Raw genomic sequence first — 6,887 nt, forward strand, 5'->3', positions numbered from 1 at the left:
CTTTCTTCCTTAGCATTTGAATTTCCTTGCTTTCAAACCACAGAAACTCACTGTGGCTAACTTAAACAGAAAAGTGGGGTATTGGGAGGATATTAATTAGTTAGCTCACAGCATCAAAAGAAGGCTAGAGAACCAGACTCAGGGAGCACAGGAACCAAGGCAGCTCCAGGGGATTCGGTAGCAAGAATCAAGTCCTGCCCTTGCAACCCACTGAAACAAATGAGTGACAACTAGTTTTTCCATCCCTCCTAGTTATGTCCATCATCCCAAGCCCCAGCAGAGAGTCTGATTAGCCTAATTACATATGGGCCAGGAAAGAAAGGACACCTTAAGTGACAGTTCGTTAGGACTGCACACACGGAATTCCCCAAAGAATCCAATGTTTGTTGTGAGAGGAGAGAGTGCAAGCTGGATGATCAAAGCCCAGAAAATATCCACGAGACCTCATTTACTCTTCCTAACCTCCATTTCCTACTTTTTCTAATTATCCATAAAAAGAGTGACAAAAATACCTTTCAAGGTTGTAGAAAAGATACATAAAAATAAGTCCATCTATATTGGAATTTTTCCCAAAGGGGAATCATGGTTGGGGAAGTTTGGCCTTACCCCTCAGCATTGAGTAAAAGGTTAAAGAAGGCAGTGCGAGGGAAATGCCTTGTACAGTGCCTGGCATGTAGCAAGGTTCACTAAATGTCATTACCATTCTAGCCCTTCCCCAGTGGTGTGCTGGAACCAGCTCATACCAGCTCGTGAGAGCTGATCACTGTATTTTCAGGAATTTTGTGAGCCAATTGACATAATATTGGTAGTGTGAAGTTGAACTTGATGGAAATTTTACGTCATGGAAACTGAAAGTGCTGCAAATCAGGATGTCTACCCCATCAACCCCAGGCAATTATTAAACATTTACCAGCACACTGCTGCCTCCACATGTTTCTTTCCTTCACAAGATGTGCACAAAACCATGAAAGATTGTGTATCACTTAGGACTAAATTCAGCTGTTGGTGACAAAACAGCAAACAAACAGTGGTTTACTAGAGTTCATTCTCTCTGACAGAAACAGTCTAGGTCAAGGTTGGCAGGTTGGGCTTAGCTAGTAGCTCTATTTTGTTGCCTCACGGCCCTCAGTATATGACTTTACTTCATGATCTAAGATGGCTGCTCAAGCTCCACATTCCACCTGTAGGAAAAAGAAGGGCAAAGAAATATACATCACTCCCTATTAAGTCCATTGACAGATGTAACACACAAAATTTAACCATATCTAGCTGCAAGGGAGGCTTGGACATGTGTTATTTATTCCAGGCAGCCCTATGTCCAGCTGGAAACTGAGAAGATCGGGTGGATACTGGGAGACAGCTGGCAGTCCCTCCCGCTAATTTGGGCAGGATTTAAGAAAGTGTAGGAAAGATGTGAAAGTGGTGCTTGTGTGATGGAAATGAGTGTGGTTTGTGGAACTGTGAGGGGGCTGAGTTGAAAAAACAAGGTGGAAGCCAGATGCCAGTGAGGGACTAGGAAAGCAGACCAAAGAATATTTATCTAGTGCCATTAAAAACAGGAGGCATTGAACTTTTGGGTAGGGGACCTGTACCATCAGAGGCATTTAAGAAATTTTAATCTGGCCCTTACCAGCTAGACAAGTGGGAGGAGGAAGGAAACACAGGAAGCAGCTGGGAGGTCAGAGAGGAGGCTGATTTCACAATCCAGGTGTGAGGTGATTATGTGGGGGCATTGGGAATGAGGAGGAAGAAGTCAATCTGAGAGGCATTTGCTAGACAATGTGTTTGATGGCTCGCTGGCCTGATACGGAGTTTCAGGTTGGGGCCCCAAGAGAAAGGATCCACACAGATGGGGTAAACAGAGCACACTGCCTTGGGAGGTATTTTAGGATGAGTCACCAGAAGCAGAGCCTGGCATGGGACTTTTGTGCACAGGTTTGATTAGGAGAGGGGAAGGAGGGGGAGGCCCACAGGATGGCAAAGGGGAAGAAGCCAAGCGAGGTTGTGGGCTGAGCCGCAGTCCAAGCCCACAGGGAGGCTCTTGGCACCCATGGCACCAGAGTCAGCTCCACCTTGAGGCAAGGAGGCTGGTGTTTTGCAGCCCACATCAGGCAGTCATTGGCTGAGGTCTGTCCAGTGTGCGTAAGGGGTGGGTGGGTGTGTGAGTGGCTTAGCTTCCATTTGGTCCAGGGCAATTCTCCAGAAAAGGGGACAGCTGTGTATGGTTATTAGACAACATGCTTTGTCGCTGGGAGATGGGTGAATTCGTTCGTGAAAAGGACCTGGGTGAGGCCCAAACAGCATCCATTATAGTGAGTCCATTTTGGGTGTGTTGGATTTGAGGTGGCAAAGAAATGAGGTATTGACACAAGACCAGTGGGAAACTGGAGGTACAAGTAGGGGTTCATGTGGCAGAATAGCTAGCTATCTAGATAATAGAGGGAGAGACTGGCACATAGGTGATAGTTTAACAAGAAGGAATGAGCTTGTTGAGGATCATGGATAGAGAGAGAGGAGCCAGCCTTTGGAAGGTAAGTGATGACACCCTAGCGGGAAGGTGGGTAGGATAAGATGAACCAATGGATAAAGCAAAGGACAGATGAGTGGAAAAGCATGTTTGTGTTGTTGACCTTATATTATGACTGGAAGTCAACGGAAGGGGAATGAGTATGGAGAAAACGTTGAGGTGTTTTTTGTTTGTTTTTTTGTCGTGTGGAAGGTTGTTGGTGGCTTTTGAGAGAAAAGTTTCATGGCAGGACAGGGTTAGAAACTGCATGGTGAGGGTTAATAATGCTTTCCACACTTTAGTGCCATTCTATTCTGACTAAGTCTCAACTCCTCGGGGGTACTTTCTGCTTCAATTTACATGCTGCTTATTCCTGTTTGTCCTAAAGTTACTCTATGTTTGGGTTTTCTGATTTGCCTAACAGATTACCCCAAGACTGAGGGCATGAGACACCCTTTGTTATGGGTTCTGTGGGGCAGGAATTTGGATGGAGCACAGTGGGGTTGGCTTGTTTCTGCTCCATGATGTCTGGAGTCATAGCTGGAAGTCTAGAGAGCTGGGGACTGGAATTGTTTGCAGGATCCTTCACTCACACATCACAGCAGTGGATGCTGGCTGCTGACTGGGGGCCTCAGTTCCTCTGCCTGTGGTCTAGATTGGGCTTCTCTTACCAGGTGGCTGGGTTACTAAAAGGCATGAACAGTATTCTTTTTTAAAAAAATATTTTATTGGGGAATTGGAGGAGGGGAACAGACAAGTTGCTATCCTTTTGTTCTTCAGTCTAGTTGTGGAGGACATCGCTTCACTGGCCCATGTTGGTATTATCATTGCGCTCTTCCCGGGTGAGGCAGTTACTCGCCGGCCACTGGACAGCCACTCACAGTGGCTCACAGCAGCTCATGCCAGCTGCCGGCCACTCATGCTGGCTACCAGCCACTCACAGTAGCCCATGGCAGCCTACTGCAGCAGGGGCTGCAGCCTACGCCAACGCCAACAACTCACTGGCAGCCCAGCTCCAGGTTGAGCTGTTGTTCACCATCTTAGTTGTAGAGGGCACAGCGTCACTGGCCCACATGTGGGATCCAAACCAGGGTCCTGCTGCTCAGAGCTGGCATCCCAAGCCAACTCTTAACCAACGCGCCACTTGGCTGGCCCATGAACCATATTCTTTTTATGATCTACGTTGTTTCCCCACATTCCACAGGTCACAGCAGTCACAGCGCCACCTAAATTTAAGGGGAGGGAACATGCTCCTACCCTGGAGTGTCAGTCACATGATAAGAAGAGCATGAGGGAAGAGCACTTTGGAAATACAATCTGCCATACTCTGTCAGAGCTCTCTATTTGCTTCTAATGAGCAGCCCCATTTATTCAACAGTCATCAATAATAACATCAGCTTGAGAAGCTTCCTGGGGGCAAGGATCCAGCCTGTGACTTTTGTCTTCTTTATTTTTACATTCTAAGCATTTGAGCAGTAATAGGCCCACAAGAGACACCGGTGGAATAAAGAATTCCTTCTAATGTCTATCATTTATTTTTCACATACATCAAATCGTTTGATCCTATGCTAGCTATCATGACCATTTCATAGTTGAAGACACCAGGCTTAGAGGGGTAAGTAGGCTGTCTCAGATGACTCAGCTAGCTGTGACATGAGAGCTTCTGGGCTGATGCTACTTTTAAAAAGAACCTGATGGCTCCAAACAGCAAGTGAAATTTCTCAGGACTGGGACCGTTTCTTCAATGTCCCTGCCTCCTCCATCTGCAGAGCAGGTAGCACAGGACTATGGACAGAGATTCCTCAGCTGCTCACGGACTAGTCCTGATTTGATACACCCATTCAATATGATGAGTTAGTATGATTTTGCATCTCTTTTCTCGTGGGAATAGGCAAGGGCTAGGACACGAATCCTCACGCTATATTCAGCTTCTGGGCTGGGAAGAAAGTCAGGGTAAAGATGCTCTCTGTGCTGGCAACAAACAGGCAGCACCCATGTCGGGAGGGTGAGGTAAGTGGGAGATGCCAAGGAGAGTTCAGGTGGAGCAATCAGACGGTGATCTGAGGTAACTGCACAGGAAGAGAGAAAGCCTAGAAGGGAAAAGCAGAAGCAGTAGCTGAGAGGGAGTCAATTTCCGCCCCCTTCTCAACTCAAATCCCAGCCCTAAAAATGCTGCACAGCCTCAGGGGGAAACCCTGGCGAAGTACCTGGTATGGGTGGCAGGGGTGCTGTTCTGGGTCAGAAGCAGCGGGAGCAGGCCTTAGAACTCACAGCTAGCCTCAATTGTCCAAATGCTTCCTGTGCCCTGCCACACTACTCCCCTCCCCAATCAATCTTTGACTATATCTTTAGAAATGTCCTTAGCAGTTTCTTCCTCAGAGATTGCAGATCAGGAAGGACTTTTAGAAACCACAGTTTCCACTTCTGCTATGAAGGCAGAATACATGGGGCAGCGTAACCCCTTCATGACTGGGAAGTAAACGAAGAGGACCAAAACTAGCTCTGTATGTGTGGGGCTACTGTCCTAACCAGACCCCTGTTCTCCCACACCAACTTTGCAGGGAACTCTTAGCGGGTCTTTTTGTCTCTGGTTTCTGCCCATCTGATTCTCAATTCTCACTGCTCAGGCCCTCTGCAGGTAGCTCACTGTGACGTCTCACATCACCTCCAACCCCTGGGCTCACCTTTATGAACCATGGTGGACTAACTTCAATTGTATCATTTGTGAGTCACCCTTGCTGCTTTGGTCCAGCCCCATCAATATGCTTACCGCTCTCTCCCACACAGGAATTACTCACTGCTTATGTCACCAATCCCTCTGGAATGCGCCTCCCTCCATGACATCCACTTTCCCCACATCCTTTATTATTTTCTTTAAACTAACAATGTTATTTCCCCCCTCTGATGATTAAAATGATAGATGCTTGTTGTGGAAAATCCATAAAATACAAAATGTATACAAAAGTAGATAAAAAGTACCCATAATTGCACAGCCTACATATAGCCAACATTACCATTCTGGTGGGTTTCCTTCTAGTATTCTTACCAGAACCCCTTCCTGCTTTAGGTCTTCACGCATGCTTATTATTCCTCTGAAAAGCCTCTCACCTGTCCTGGTCGCTTCCTCTCTTCCCTCCCTCATTCTGTGAGTGAATCATCTCATCCTTATTATCATAAAGGTCATTCTCTCTGAAAAACCTTTCCTCTACCCCTGAGTTAGGTCTCCCTATTACACACCCACAGGATCCAGTACTTTTCCTTTTAGCACTTACCACAACTAGAAAACAGCCATAATTTCTGCCCTCGTGTGTTTAGTGTCTGTCTTAGCTACTTGAGTTGACGTGAGGTTCATGGCTGGCTTTGTTGTTTATTCTGACGACCCTGCAATCCACTACAGGGTCCCATGTACAGAAAACACACAACACATTGCACCAAGACAACTTCCTAGAATAACCATGTCTTCTCAGCACTTTAAATTCATTAATTTAACAAGTACAGCCAGTCAATTATCGTATGCCTGATATGGTCCCAGGTACAGAATATTCAGTTCTTGCCCTCAAGGAGCCCTCAGTTTTTTGAGGGAGACAGATGAGTAAGTTAAGCATGCCCACGTGTTCTGAAGTATATGATGACTAATAGTGTTAAGCACAGAGGAAGATCCCCTAACCTAGCCTTGGTGACACTATGGTTTAATTTGTCCTTGCTAATGCGCTTACTTCACAGAATCACAGGATAATAAAATTGGATGGGATCACGGGATCAACAGAACCATCTCGTCCTGTAAAATGAGGAAACTGAAACAGTGAAGGGAGGAAGAGGACTTGGCCAAAGCCATCAGGTAATTTATTGGTGGCAGATCTGAGATTAGAACCTCGATGTTGAGACTCCCAGCCCAGTGCTCTTTGCATTGTACCTTAGGGGCCTGTGGAGCCCCTGCTCTCTCCTCCTTCCATTTTATTAATCTCAAGTCCTGTTGATTTTCCCTTATAAACGTCTCTCAGATCTATCCACTTTCCCTCACCTCCACGTCATCACACTCCAAGCCTCCATCATCTCCAGCCTGAGTGCCTACACTCCCCTCCTGCGTTGTCTCTCAGCTTCTAGTCTTGCCCTGCTCAGATCCCTTCTCCACTTTGCAGCCAGAGTGAGCCTTCACAGGCCTAAATGTAAGCATGTCTATCCCCAGCTTAAAGCCCCACTGGCTTCCCACCAAGCTTTTAGAAATATGTTAAAAAATTTTAGTATGGTATATAGCCTATTCAAACTGTCATAACAAGATACCATAGACTGGGGGGCTTCAACAACAGAAATGTATTTCTCACAGTTCTGGAAACTGGAAGTCCAAGATCAAGGTACCAGAAAGGTAGGTTTAATTCTGAGA

The sequence above is a fragment of the Hipposideros armiger genome, unplaced genomic scaffold (assembly GCF_001890085.2).
Source record: "Hipposideros armiger isolate ML-2016 unplaced genomic scaffold, ASM189008v1 scaffold_1050, whole genome shotgun sequence".
Classification (NCBI taxonomy): Eukaryota; Metazoa; Chordata; class Mammalia; order Chiroptera; family Hipposideridae; genus Hipposideros; species Hipposideros armiger.